At 34.7% G+C, this 14,466-nt stretch overlaps 2 non-coding genes across 2 annotated transcripts; both read left to right on the top strand.

Moving 5' to 3' along the window:
- The first annotated feature begins 1,967 nt into the window (after positions 1-1,967).
- Positions 1,968-2,040, top strand: Trnaa-agc. The gene has a single exon. It is a non-coding gene; the product is annotated as a tRNA-Ala (tRNA).
- Positions 2,041-2,128: 88 nt separating this feature from the next.
- Positions 2,129-2,201, top strand: Trnaa-agc. Its single transcript has one exon. It is a non-coding gene; the product is annotated as a tRNA-Ala (tRNA).
- The last annotated feature ends 12,265 nt before the right edge of the window (positions 2,202-14,466 follow it).

Below are 14,466 nucleotides of genomic sequence, written 5' to 3'. Positions count from 1 at the left end.
TCGCCTTAGATCACTGGTTTGAAATAACAGGCCAATTGAAAAGTCCCCGGTCTACCATAGTAAAACACATTTTTTTGGCAAAATTCGATTTTATTATTCAACATAGTTGCCTTCGAGGGCGATACAGCAATTATAGCGATCTTCCAACTTTTTGATACCATTTTTGTAGTACGATTTGTCTTTCGCTTCAAAATAGGCCTCAGTTTCGGCGATTACTTCTTCATTAGCGCTAAATTTCTTTCCAGCGGGCATTCTTTTGAGGTCTGAGAACTGGAAAAAGTCGCTGGGGGGCAGATCTGGCGAATACGAAGAGTCTATTATTTCCCCAGTGATGAAGTTTACCGGCGACGTGGTTGATATGAGCGGTTCATTATTTTGAAAGTAACATCGATAACTTATTGTAAAAAGCGTTGGCGCATGTGTTTGACCACCTGTATTATGGAGGTTGACGCTCACTTAGGCGATTCGTCACTATGATTATCCTCTTCTTCTTTATTCTTGCAGCATAGTCGTGTTGCCTATTCTTGGATTTCGTCCTAGGTCACTGGTTTAGCATATTGTCTTATTGTCGCATCAACGCTTTCGAAGTCTTCCCACTAACGACTTGCCTCTTCTCATTCTATTTTGTTTTGGAAGTTGATATTGTCATTTTGATTTTTTTTTTTGTTACATTAAACCTAAATAAACTTGTCTGTGGATCATGATAATGTTTAACAAGAGCGGACTCACACAGTCGCCTGGCCGAATGCTGTTGGTCGCACTTAAATAAATTTGTCTGCTGCAGATCATAATAATGTATAACAATAGCGGACTCAAAGACTCACCTGGGCGAATGCCGTTGGTTACAAGTATTGGTTCTGTGTGTTCCCTATTTATTTTGGATTGAATTATAGCATTCAATCCAAAATAAAAAGAAATCTGTAGAATATAATAGGCCAGCATTAGTATGTTTCATCAACCTTGAAAAAGCGTTCAACAGAATACAAACAAAAGATGTAATACACCTACATACTTTGCGACAGACAAATGTCTTCTATTTGTATTCTGTTGAACGCTTATTCAAGGTTGATGGAGCATACTAATGCTGGCCTATTATATTTTACAGATTTTTCTGTTATTTGTCTAATGGCAAATACGAAATATGTGCATGATATGCCTGATCGCCAAGTCGAAAGATATTCTTTTAAAATAATAATGAAGTGTTCAACTATTCCTTCGATCAATTCTAATCCTCACCTATTTTTCATGAGTTCATCAGATCACGAATTAAGCGTATACGTATAAAGTATATTTTAACAATCATAAAACGTTTTTCAGCTTTGACAGAGTGTGGAATTCTCCACGTTTTGGATTTTTATATTTTATGCTCGTTTTCGAAAAATTGTGGATTATATTCTTCGAATTGCAAAACCAAACCAATTTCAAAGTAATGAAATGAAAATATCAGATTTGAATTACAATCAAAATGACACGTCGGCAACATCCTGAGTTATTAGCAATGGCAGGGTGAGCAAATATCCCCAGATTTTTGAATGCCTCCAGCAGCGAAATTTCGGTTGGTACCAAAATTTCAAACCTATACTATACAATTTGTACAGCAAATTAAGTATATCGTATGATAGCTAATTTCGAGGCACACACAGTATTTAAAGATTTCTATGTTTAAGTAGCAAGAAAGCCATTTGCTTTATTTTCCAGTTTTATTTTTAAGACGAAAGATAGAAGAAAAATTGATATGATATAACAGAATATCAAGGTAGTCTGAAAATGAAAATTACCTTAGTTTTTGCCATTGAGCCTTTTCGGATCTTGATTCTGAAAGAGTTCTCATAAACTTGGTTGACTTTCATATGAATATCGTCGATCGAGTTTGTATACTACGTAACCTCGAATCTGGTCCACTTTATTTCAAGTCTTCTGGGTCACTATTTTGTTTTTGTGTGATCGAATTGTATTTACAAATATCAGGGGGCGTAGCTCAGATGGTAGAGCGCTCGCTTAGCATGCGAGAGGTACCGGGATCGATGCCCGGCGCCTCCAATTTTTTTTGAAAAATTCTTCGGGGGACTGGTTTTTGAAACTGGGTCAGTGCAATTTTTCAGCGAGTTTATTTCTTGTTAAAATATCAGGGGGCGTAGCTCAGATGGTAGAGCGCTCGCTTAGCATGCGAGAGGTACCGGGATCGATGCCCGGCGCCTCCAAATTTTTTGAAAAATTCGTTGAGAACTGGTTTTTGGAACTGGGTCAGTGTAATTTTTCAGCGAGTATATTTCTTTTTAAAGTATCAGGGGGCGTAGCACAGATGGTAGAGCGCTCGCTTAGCATGCGAGAGGTACCGGGATCGATGCCCGGCGCCTCCAAAGTTTTTTTGAAAAATTCTTCGGGGAACTGGTTTTTGGAACTGGGTCAGTGCAATTTTTCAGATAGTTTATCTCTTGTTAAAGTATCAGGGGGCGTAGCTCAGATGGTAGAGCGCCCCTTCAGGAGAAATAATTAGGGATTCATCAAGTCAAGTAGCTTGATATTTTAATCAACTACTTGACTTGAAAATCAACCTAGTGAAAAATTACATACTTAAGCTTAGTTTGACTTGATTTTAAATATTTATTGCTTGACTTGATATCAAGCTACTTGAGCTTGATATGCACGCGTCGCACGGTATATATTTCTGCAATCTCGTGCGCGCTTAGACTAAATAAGGGGATTCCTCGAGCGCCGGGAGACTGACGCATTCGCCAGTGTGAATTTGTTAGTAGTTTTCTCACATTTCTATGAAATCTATCGGTAGATTTTGGTAGTTTCAGAAATATCTTTCTAAACTTGGCCAAAATGGCCAAGGATTTTTATCATCGCCAGCATCTTCAGCTCCTGTTGACGGACAATTTTCCATAGCTGCTCTTTCAGTTACAAAAACCCGCAATAGGTTGGGCGACAAATCTATAAGATGCCTCATGTGTCTTGGATCCTGGATGGAAAATTATGAAATCAAACAAAGCCTGGAGGTTTGTCAATATTAAGATTATTATTATAAGTTTATTGAGCAAAATTGAAACATTTTCCAGAGTACACTCTCTTATACCAAACATATTTGAGTACAATTCAATCTAAATATGCTTCCATTTCAAAAGAATCGATATTTTCGATTCTTTTATACAATAAGTTCAATAAATAAAAGTGTGATGTGCAAGGTTCCATCTCATTTCATCATTTTTTCATTGATGTGATACTACACAATAAAACTGCTAAAAATCGAGTAACTTAATATGATTCAAGTACTTGATAAATAAATACTTGACTTGACATTTGATTGAAAAACTAATACTTGACTTGATATTGACTTGAAATCAAGTCAAGCTCAAGCCAAGTAGCTTGAAAATCAATCCCTTGAAATAATTGAAATCAGTTCCCATAATATTTTTTGTTGGAATTACATGACTTTTCATATGTCAAAGTTTGTCGGTGGGTTAGTAAATCATCCTGTAGTAAATTTTTGGATGAAAAGGAATGATTCATCAGTTGTAAATTTCCTGGCGACTATCACCATAACGGCAAAATATGCGAATCTTCGCGAAGGACCGAATTCGGATGACAAAACTGAGTGGTTCAACCTCTTTCAAAGCCAGAGCATCGGAAAATAGTTTATGGAACCGAAAACAAAGTTGATGGCGTGATAATTTCGCAAAAACGGGGTCAAGCTGTCGGGGTTTGGAGTGACGAAGGACCCCACTCGAAGGCGACACGAGTAGGTGTTAAATCTGGCGAGGCGTAATGGGACAAATGAGATGTGTGCGGCGAGACGAAGCAGTGGACTCCAAATCATCCGGCCTCCTTTTACTTCTCCACCCTGGGAGGGAGCCAAATGTCTCTTTCTTCTGATGTGGCACCGGTTGCTTTTTGATCGGAACTTACGGATCTACGAATTTACACTTGGTTGATTTTTACTTCGTCTTCCTACTCTGTGTATCTATACTTGTCAAGAAATATTTGAAAAAGCAGTGACGTGTGCTCGTTTATTCATTCGCTAATTGTACACTGAGGAACGAACGCTCCTGACTTTACGTCAGTGTTCATATTTTTTTTCGATATTCTGATTAAATTTTCTATGGTTCCGATGACGACGCTATCATTAGAAATTTTGCATGATCTGATTTCACGAAAATATTAGATATTTCCAATGATCTGCATCAAGAGTGTAAACAATAACAGGGATAACAAAAGTAATTGAAACCTCAAATGGAATCCGTCAAGAAGACTCCCTGAGTCCGATGATTTTCATCCAAGTGATGAACAGATTAATTGACCTGTAACGTTACAATTGTGTTACTAGGGGTGGTTTGGCTTATTTAGCAACAAAACTCCTACCCAGGTTTTTACAAATTTAATAAAATTAAAATATACAAAGATCGTTCCTTTTCACTCTAAACAAATAAGGAAATAAAATTTTAACTTAAATCGGTTTTAAATGAGTTACTCTGCTATTAGGGTGCAACCTCTTCTGTGAATTATTTTCAGCCATCTGAACACCAGATTTTATCAGGAAGTACTGCAATCCCCATTCAACGAAGTTGATCTGACAACGCCAGGTATTACGCAGGTATTCTTTCAGATTCAGGAACTAAAGTGGTTTAACGTACCTACTATTCCAAATTCTGTATCTCAAGGAAGTACTTCTTGATATTTTTCAATCCCAAGAGAGGTTTCTGTTGTTCCAATCTCACGGGAGGTGCTTTGAGAAAATGAACAACGATATTAGCATATGTTAACTGAATTTACAACTCCTTCTCGGATTTCTTAACAAGAAATTATAAAGAAATCATTACATTTATCATAAAATAAACCTGAGAAGGAGTTTTGTTGAAATTGTTTGATACAAAAAGAACCCTACCAAACCTGAAATACGTTTCGACAAGATGGATGACTCTAAAAAAACTACTGTTTCAAATTAAATTAATTCGTTCTGGTGAGATTATTACTTGTTGAATACAAATATTCATGTTAACACTTACCGAGAATCCCAACACAATTATCGCCGATAAATTAGATTCCAAATCTCAAATCTAAAATTTAGGTACGTATCCTTGCTGAAGTCTCGACAACTATTGAAAATCTCTCAGAAGATTCTCTCTAGATCCGCGCATCCGAGCTTCGGCCGATGGTACACGATCAACTGACAAATTACCGCGTCTTCGAAAATTCCAGTAGCGTAACATGGACCGAAGCTTGCAAAATCGTTGCAACACCATTAAAAACATGAAGGTCTATAATATGGATCATAGAAATCTAGCAATTTTGTGCTACGTAGACGATGGGGTATTGATTGCGCATTCGGAAAACAATCTACAAAGACTGCTACACACTTTCTCTTTAGCAGCGACAACTTTGATATGTGTATATCACTCGAAACTGCGATCTGGCAGTAGAAGACAAAATAATAAAGTAGGTAATTATCTTTACATACTTGGGAGCGATGGAAATAACTGCAAAGATGTCAGACAACAGGTTTTGAAGGGAACACGCATATCTGGATATCTAAGAGACGCGACATGAAAAAATAAATACCTTAGGACAGAGAGCTAAGTTAAAATCTACAAAGCGATGATATTACCGGTAAAAACATACGCAACGGAAACAAGAGCTGACACAAGCAGGATGAAACAATTATTACGCACGATCGAAATAAGTACACTCAGGACTATAGTTGGAAAAACAAGAAGGGATCGCATAAGGAATGCGGTGATAAGAAATGAATGCGAAGTAGTGGACATGGGAAATTCGTGAGGAAAATATCGGGAAAAGGACCAAGGAAAAGATGGTTGGAAAGCTGGGTCTCCACTTCAACAGAGACGCCGTGAAGAAGAACCGGCTACGACCTAAATGAAACAGGAAGAAGAAGAAGGTTGAAATTCAAATTACGTATTCATCCTCTGCTTCATTTACACGTGAGTGGAAATTCTTATGGGGGGTATAGATAAGGAGAATGATCTTCCCGTTTTAAAAGTGTCCACTGAATTGACCTAAATCGGGGACGCTAGTGTAGCTAGGGGGTGAATTTCATAGAAAACATCATAAAGAACTGATAGAGATAAAGCAAGAATTAAACAAGGATAAAATTATGCTAGCTACACTAGCGCCTCCTCTTTTTCTTTTCCGCTGGACACTTTCTCAACACTACTGCCATAAGAGATTATTCTCCTTATCTCTACCCTCCATATACTTTTTCTCTTTAATGTTGGAGTCCTGCTTTCCACTGTACCATCGCCCAATGGCGAATGTGTTTAAAAGGTTTCTCAATAGGAATGATGCTATTTAAAAGAGGCGTTCGAATATTTAAATGCTTTTCAATCATGGAAAGATACACGCCCCAACAAATTTCAAAGTGTTTAAAATCCTAATTTATCACGTTGAATTGGGAGGTGTCATTCTTCCGCTTGTCTGAACATACAAACGCTGATGTTTCGATCTATTTAGCCCTAGTAGGATATTAAAATCGACTATTCTACGTGTCTTCCGTGGCCGTTATCACTTATTGGTAGAACATTCGGGATCATGGCTGAATAACCTAACGATGGTTTATTTGCCATAATCCCAATTTATACAACGATAAGGGGAAAGGGCAACTGTGTGCACGAAGAACAGTCGATTTTATTTGCTCATAACATCAATGAGCGTTTCTAGAATTACGCATTACCTTTTAATGGAATGAGGGCAGATCTTAGAGAAATGAACATAGATAGATGGAGCTTATGTCATTTTCAGTAAGCAAATTTTGTCCCCTACATGAACTATCAAATTTGACATAAGGATCGCGGAATTGAAAACATATCAGTGGTACGATATTTCACTCAATTCGCGAGTTTCTCCACAAAGCATGCACTTCTTATGTCCATAGTGAATCAACGTTTCATATCAACTCAAAATATATTGAGATGAATACCTTAATTTATCAGAAATTCAGAAAACAAACTTCAAGCTCGCCAAACGACATGACACAACTGATGACACTAGGAGAGCAAAAGTTGCCAAACTTTGGATTTCTGCAGGTAGATACAGAAAATAATAAATATTCTGCTTATTATAAATTCGCAAATTAGGAAAAATATCGGATTTCAGATATTCAAATATGCATATTCAATCGGGAATCACTCAAATAAATATATTTCATTCAATATAATATACATTCATAACGATATAGTAAAATTATGGATTTGAAAATATATTACAACGTATAATCTAACCATGTTGGGGACATTTAAAAAATGCGTATACTTCCTTTATCTATGTTTATTACTCTACGGTGCAGGTAAAACATGAATACTCGACACAAAACAGGACAACGGTCGAAAGTCATCAGAATTATTTTTCGAATTAATTCGCTATCTGCGTCAGCTCCTGGCGACTTTATGCCTCCGGAGATAACGTCCGGGAAATCGAGCCGGCGGTTCTACCCTTTCGCATCGATTACTTATTCATTCAAAAACATAAATTCCAACTGAGCTACATTGAATCAGATTCGTTTTTGATGGCCTCCAGGCCGAAACAATTGCGTAGCTTGCTTTCTATTCATTTCCCTTTACTTCCATTCATATCGGAAAATATTACCTACAGAACAGGGGGAAGCTTTCAACTCGTTTCGTTCGGATATTATTCTGGAACTGCTCACTTCGAATGCTGAGCGATATTTATTGTTGGGGAATGATTGGGGGGACCGCAGGATTCGTCCCGTTTTCCTCCAAGGGGTATCAGCGTTCGATTGACTATTTATTGTGCGCCTGAAGTGGAAATCATTTGTGGACAGAAATTTTGTCGATACTCCATTCAAAAATATTGAGCAATATCCCAGATATGCCAGATGTTAGTTGTTTTCCAACAAAACGTTGGCTGACGGTCAATTATCATGTAACTAGTGCTAAATGGCCCATCTCCTTTTCCACAGTGAAATAATACTTACACATAAAAAATCAGAATTCAAGAGGAGAAAGAATATAATGTTTTTATATATCTCAAAAGCTGAGTAGGTGTAAATTGAACCAGCAGTCAGGAATAACTGATTTTAAAGAGGGGTTTATACCACGTGACATTCTCATGATTTGTCATAGTTTGCCTGATCCATACTCCTCAGCTTCTCTGAGATCCCTCCACTTTTCATGAAGAGTGATGCAATGACAAACGTTCCTCTGATTTACTGCACTTTTCTGAGAAACTAACAAGGGTAGTATTCATTTTTGGCTACCTTCTTTTGTTTTCGAGTTATAAGCGAAAATTGGAAAAATGGCGATATCGAAAAACATTTATATCTCCGCTAATACTGATGATAGAGCTCTGAAATTAAAACATTATACAGGCACTTTTTTACGTAGAATCCAGTGGCGTGCTCGTATTTTCAAAAGGGTTTTTAATTACGTAGCTACGACCCAAAGTTATGTTTTTTCAAATGGGAACACTAGATTTTTGTGCCATTTTCTGAAAGCTTAATTTTTCCTGATTTCAAAAATATATAACATCGTATGATTCGTATCAAAATAAATAACAGAAAATGGTCAAAAACCTTTTTTTACTTAAGAGTCTCAATATTTCTATGGTTTCAATTGTTGATGAGCCTTTCTATAACAAGAGCAGTGTCCTTTCGTCAATCTGATTATTTCTATGCTTTTCACTTATTTCTACAAAATTCGAATCTATATTTATTTTATACAAATAGTTTCGAAAAGATAAACGAACTTGGTAAAAGTTTCCTAGGTAGCTTGAACACAATTTCAAATATTCATCTATTGAAATATCGAGAAGAGGTGTCGACTGTACATTGTGCAATTGTTGTCATTATTAGGTTGAATATTCTTTGTTGTTTGTCCCTTCGTAATTAAAATGTTGAGTTCAATCATATATGCATTGTTTCATATGCTTTTTAAAATGGATTGGTACTTGTGCGTATTGATTCTGGAGACCTATGTAAATAATCTCCTGATACATGCATCTCAATACAACTCTTTCAATTGAAAAATTCGATCTTGTGGTTTCTCCGTTATTTCCAAATCAATTTTTAGATAAAAAATTTATAAAACATATCTAGATTCGAATTTTGTAGAAATAAGTGAAAAGCATAGAAATGATCAAATTGACGGAAGGACACTGCTCTTGTTATAGAAAGCTCAATTTTTCTGTGTTCATCAACAGTTGAAACCATAGAAATATTGAGACTCTTAGGTGAAAAGAGGTTTTTGGCCATTTTCTATTATTTATATTGATCCGAATCATACGATGTTATATATTTTTGAAATCAGGAATAATCAAGCTTTGAGAAAATGGCACAAAAATCTAGTGTTCCCATTTGAAAAAACATAACTTTGGGTCATAGCTTCGTAATTAAAAACCCTTTTGAAAATACGAGCACGCCACTGGATTCTACGTGAAAAAGTGCCTGTATAATGTTTTAATTTCAGAGCTCTATCATCAGTATTAGCGGAGATATAAATGTTTTTCGATATCGCCAGTTTTCCAATTTTCGCTTCTAACTCGAAAACAAAAGAAGGTGGCCAAAAATGAATACTACCCTTGTTAGTTTCTCAGAAAAAGAGACCGAGAATGGGGTATCAGATTTTGTCTATCTCCTCTGGTTTGAAAGTTGTAGTGCTTAAACATCGAAATTTGCCCACCCTGTACTAATGACAAGACATGGACCAATGAAAACGAAATAAGTCGCCGAAATATTGTTTGAACATTTGGCAATACTTCTCATTCCGAACTTCATATACAGAGAACGCATCAGTAGTTTTATCTCTGTTCTAGGGAATTGCCAGATGTGAAAGAAATAAATAGTTTTTTACTAACATAGTTAATATAACTGATTTTAGTAAAACAACGAGATTAGCACTGTTATCGCTGTTGTTACAAATCTGCAGAAAATGTGAAATTGTGAGGAATATCAGTCAGGATACAATTATAAATTGGTTCAAGAAAAAAAAAGTAGATATATGCTAAATTATTTATCGAAAATTTTTTTTTTCCTTCAGTCTACCGAAAATTAATTTGATACAAAATCGTATTCGTATGGAATAATAACTGGGATTAGTGGGATCTAACTTAGAACTGAAAGTGAGAGATAATACAGTGCTGGCATGTCGGTATTTCACGATGTAATATCAATGCGTCGAAAGACACGGCTATGAATTTTATTATTGAAAACTACCCAAGGAAATCTCCGAGAATGTATCAGGCGAATGGAATTTAGTGAGATTATAAGAGAAACAATTCTAGAAAATAACGAAATGAAAATTCATATAGGAGAACAAAATAATTTTTGTGGAATCTTGAATATTAATTATTAGTTTTTAGGATTATTTCTATTATTTTCGAATAAATATTCTAGAAATTAATAATTAATTGATATTCATGATTTTCGAGTCGCATCATATTTTCGAATGCAACAGTGATTAACATGGTCGAATTTCGATCATTTCGTCACAGTAAAACATCACAAAATAAAAATATGAGAATAAATCATTCTCGTTTCCTACCAAATACTTCCAGGATTCTGGTAATGTACGAAACGTACAGATAATCGTTAATCATATAATAATTTTCTAATAATATTCACATAAAATAATTTCAGAAGGTATTTCATATTTCTTAATCAAAAGTAGATTGAAGGATGTGTGTCTTCAAATTTTTTATAAAATCAGAATTTCCATTTATGTTTAGAAATACTTTGAACAGAGAAATACCTAGTTAGCTTTATATTCCCGGTGAACTGTGGAATTAATATTGCCTCAATATATCGATTGTCATCATATTTACGTTGGTCATGACGTCACTAGAACTATGTTATATATACTTGTTAATTTTAGAAATGAACGTGCATTTATTCATGATATGCCTTTTAGTCACAACCCTTGAGCCCTTAAAAATCCCCTTCTCTCAAAGCCATGTTGGTAAGAGAATTGTTCAAACGACCGCATCGTACTCTCTTCATTTAACTAATGAGATTTTATCTCAGTTTCTCGCATTATATATTCACTATATCGAGATGTATATTTAACAACATTGTGCCAATATTTCTCCTATTATTCACAAATGAGCACTGATAGACCAATTCAACAATTGCCTGTATGTTCCAATGATTGATTGACATAGGTAACCTACTGAGTACTGAACACAAATGAAACAATAGATTTCAAAGAATAATACAAAATGTTGCCATTATAGCCATTTGTAATCCTATTGGAAAACATTATAAATTAGTCAAAGTACAAGTCTTAGGATTCATATTCATATCTGTAGTTCGTTTAAAATCCGTTGTTGCAATAAAATATTGAATTTGACAGTTACCACTTCCTATCGACAATATTATTTGTTAATTTCTCGTTTTGTAATATTTTCTTCGAAGGATTTCCGTCAAAAACACTATCACCACCAAAACATTCCAGCGTATTCGTCTGTCTTCAATGAATTTTTTTGTCGAATTAAAAGTCGGATTGTTAACCTCTTCATCCGTGAAGCTAAAGCGCAGCAGAGGTAATAATAGTTATTCACAGTTCACTTGCATTTAGCGTATTGTCGGATTTTTGCATTCTTCTATCGGAATTCATGAATATTTCATTGGTAGGTATGTAAAGTCGACACAATCAGGAACTATGAATTATCAGTCGTTCAGAAGGAATGGCTTTATCGGTTGTTCGGTAAACATGGAAGCAGTTGCTTTTTTGAAACTTTAACATGTAGATATCATATTCCGGATAATTTCGTTTGATGTTCGATTTTTGAAAATGTTTTCTCTGCAGATGATGTGGGTGGGAAATGAAGGGAAATAATATCTCAAATAAATCGCTTCTAATAACGATAAGTAGTAGGGAAAGCTGCAGAAAAATCTCCCTTATGAAGAAGTTGTTTTCATAGCATCGAAATCTTTGTTTTATGAACTGAAAAGAATGCGAAATCTCAATATTCAAACACAATCCAAAGCACTAACTTTCCATTTTTTCTGTAATCGGATTTTTTTTGTATCAATTTTGATTCCGTACCTTAAGCTTACTTTCGAATATTGGACTCAAGTTTTCATTGATTAGAATCCTTTCTTAAATTATCATATTAACTTTGGAATAAGCTTATTAACAACTGGAAGGAACATCAGTCTGATCTGAAATTAATTTCTTTAGTCTACTCATTTCAGAAATGGCTGATGTCACAGATGCCGAATCTTAAACGCCAAACAAAATCGGTTGATTTCTAATTTTTGTGTTGTAAATCCGTTGCTATGTTGTCGATGTATAATACTTTTTCTGATTGTACCGAACGTATTTATTTCATTCGTTAAGGAATTGATTTTGGTTGTTTCCGATTGAATTTTTATCGGCTGTACTAATATTTATCAGCAATTAATATGATTGCTTTCATGTTTTTTTCAGAAATCATAATAAATCTTTCAGTACACAGTGAAACATTCTGAATAGAATCTCTGTTGTGAGCTGTAAAAGGATTGCTTTGACAGTCTGGCAATGACATTTTTTTTCGATTGTTGACTACATGCCGTTGCTTAAATGAACTAATTACATTATGTTCATTTTAGCGAGTTACCAAACTAATTTCGAAACAATGGAATGAAAATCTCAAATAATGATTGAAAACAGAAAGACATATCGACAACATGAACTATTATATTAGTCGAGTTACCTAACCAATTTTGAAACAATGGAATGAAAATGTCAAATTTTGATTATTAACAGAAAGACATATCGACAACATGGTGAATAAAACCAGCAAATATCCCCAGATTTGATCGCTTCAAGAAATAACAAAAAGTTTTAGTTGGTGATCATATTTCACTGGGCGTGAAATAATGTCACACCTAGACAGATTATCACCACCAAAAAAATCTTGTTACTGATTGAAGCGTGAGTAGATTAAATATTATGCACTTCCGAAGGTGGTAAGACAAACTACTGGGTTGATAAAATGGTACCTGGTTAACAAAAATTCAGAGTGAATATGGATTGTATGGGGTCGGCAATAAGAGTAATCGGTGCCGGAGTTCCTCAGGGGTCACTCATAAGGCTACTACTGTTCAATATATCGGGTGTCCCAAGGTGAGTGGCCTATTAGATTATTATGGGAACTATTGATGGTAAAGATTTCAAATTTTGTAGATAGATATTTGACCATGTAAGGTACATTTTTAAAATAATTTCACATTTCCAGTGTTGCCGGATGTACGACAATTTGGCAACAACTTTGTTATTTTAAATGGGACATCAGGTATTTCTATTTTTTTTATGATACTCCATAAAATATTAAATCTATTCACTCTTACTTTTCCATTCCTATCTTTAACGGTTCTTGAGTTATTAATTATTTTTCGAAATTTTAGATCAAATTGGCGTATTACAAAAATGACTCTAGTTCGCTCAATATTTGAGATTTGAGTCAGAAATTTTGCAAGTCGCTAGATATTGATCTGATCTGTGTCACTGCTTTTGAATTATGGTTGTCAATAATATAGGACGGACCAAAAAAATCATCATTTGCCAAGTTACAAAATTGTAAAAAAGTCTATTTTTTCAAATTAGACACCTAGTATATTTTTCAATTTTTAGAATCAGTACAACACACTCTACAATTTTTCTATTCACGTCCCTATACCTATCTCAACTGGATTCCGAGTTATATGCGTTTATTAGACTTCACATTGATTCAATAAGCGTTAATTTCTTTTGTATTGTTATTTTCTTTATGTCGTTCATAGATGGATATATCAATGAATCAGTTCAATCCATAAGTGTCAAAATAAACAATTATTGCCTAACAGGTGTTTTGTTCCGAGGTTTTTCTATAAATAATGGCTCAAGAAAGATATACACATATAACGCATATAACTCGGACTCCAGTTAAGATAGGTATAGGAACGTGAATAGAAAAATTGTAGAGTGTGTTGTATTGATTCCAAAAATTGAAAAATATACTAGGTGTCTGATTTGAAAAAATAGACTTTTTTATAATTTTGTAACTTGGCAAATGATGATTTTTTTTGGTCCGTCCTGTATTATTGACAACCATAATTCAAAAGCAGTGACACAGATCAGATCAATATCTAGCGACTTGCAAAATTTCTTACTTAAATCTCGAATATTGAGCGAACTAGAGTCATTTTTGTAATACGCCAATTTGATCTAAAATTTCGAAAAATAATTAATAACTCAAAAACCGTTAAAGATAGGGATGGAAAAGTAAGAGTGAATAGATTTAATATTTTATGGAGTATCATAAAAAAATAGAAATACCTGATGTCCCATTTAAAATAACAAAGTTGTTGCCAAATTGTCGTACATCCGGCAACACTGGAAATGTGAAATTATTTTAAAAATGTACCTTACATGGCCAAATATCTATCCACAAAATTTGAAATCTTTACCATCAATAGTTTCCATAATAATCTAATAGGCCACTCACCTTGGGACACCCGATATAATAACACTACTC

The sequence above is a fragment of the Harmonia axyridis genome, chromosome 5, assembly GCF_914767665.1.
Source record: "Harmonia axyridis chromosome 5, icHarAxyr1.1, whole genome shotgun sequence".
NCBI lineage: Eukaryota > Metazoa > Arthropoda > Insecta > Coleoptera > Coccinellidae > Harmonia > Harmonia axyridis.
The sequence above is the reverse complement of the archived record's forward strand: the minus strand, read 5'-3'. Positions and strand labels throughout refer to the sequence as shown.